Genomic DNA, 1,274 nt, shown 5'->3' with positions numbered 1-1,274 from the left:
TCCCAAACCATCTCAATTGGGTTGAGGTCGGGTGATTATGGAGGCCAGGTCATCTGATGCAGCACTCCCTCACTTTCCTTCTCGGTCAAATAGCCCTTACACAGCCTGGAGGTGTTTTGGGTCATTGTCCTGTTGATAAACAAATGATAGTCCCACTAAGCGCAAACCAGATGGGATGGCATATTGATGCAGAATTCTGTGGTAGCCATGCTGGTTAAGTGTGCCTTGAATTTTAAATAAATCACGACAGTGTCACCAGCAAAGCACCCCCCACACCATCACACCTCCTCCTCCATGCTTCATGATGAGAACCACACATCCGGAGATCATCTGTTCACCTACTCTACGTCTCACAAATACACGGCAATTGCAACCAAAAATCTCAAATTTGGACTCATAAGACAAAAGGACAGATTTCCACCAGTCTAATTGTCACATCTGCTCCTGCTACGCCCTCTGGTGTTCACCCGGTGTCTTCTTGACCTGCAGTTACTTCCCCTGTACACTCTCACTCTCTTCCTCTCTGTGTGGTTGTGTGGTTGGAGACAGGTGTGCTGGAGTCAGAGCAGATCCCTATCAGCTGCAACTCGTTCCATAATCAAGACCTCTACAAATACTCAGTCCTGCCACTTCCACTCTGCCAGATCGTAATCTCTGCTCAGTCAGTTCGTGACTCTAGCCATTTATGATTATTCAAGATCCTGTTACTCTGCTGTGCCTGTTTTCCTGCCTGACACCATGTATCCTCTCATTGCAGTACCGCTCTGTCTCTGGCTCCTGTCTCCTGTTCCACATCTCACCACCCAACTACCTTGCTCTGGATTTTACTCACCACTACCTTGGATTCCCCTCAGGACCTGTTTACCCTGTTCTACTCAGCTAACTCCAACCTCAGTCTCCACATCTGTTTTTTCTGCAAATCATCTAAACTTCCCCGGATCTGCACTCCATATCTCCCTGTGTAACAATAAATATTTTGGTTAATTCATCCCTGTTTCCTCATCTGAGTCTGCTCTTGGGTTCCCGTGTCGCTCTGCTTAACACTCATTTCCATTGCTTGTTTCTTGGCCAAAGCAAGTATTTTCTTCTTATTGGTGTCCTTTAGTAGTGGTTTCTTTGCAGCAATTCGACCATAAAGGACTGATTCACGCAGTCTCCTCTGAACAGTTGACGTTGAGATGTCTCTGCTACTTGAAGATTGTGAAGCATTTATTTGGGCTGCAATTTCTGAGGCTTGTGACTCTAATGAACATCCTCTGCAGCAGAGGTAACTC

At 46.3% G+C, this 1,274-nt stretch overlaps 1 long non-coding RNA gene across 1 annotated transcript; it reads left to right on the top strand.

Annotated features, from left to right (window-relative positions):
* Positions 1-203: 203 nt before the first annotated feature.
* Positions 204-988, top strand: LOC123728685 (uncharacterized). Its single transcript, XR_006760296.1, has 2 exons — positions 204-661; positions 758-988. It is a non-coding gene; the product is annotated as an uncharacterized lncRNA (long non-coding RNA).
* The last annotated feature ends 286 nt before the right edge of the window (positions 989-1,274 follow it).

Source organism: Salmo salar, chromosome ssa18 (genome assembly GCF_905237065.1).
Source record: "Salmo salar chromosome ssa18, Ssal_v3.1, whole genome shotgun sequence".
NCBI classification, from domain to species: Eukaryota; Metazoa; Chordata; class Actinopteri; order Salmoniformes; family Salmonidae; genus Salmo; species Salmo salar.
This window is presented reverse-complemented; position numbering and strand designations above follow the sequence as displayed.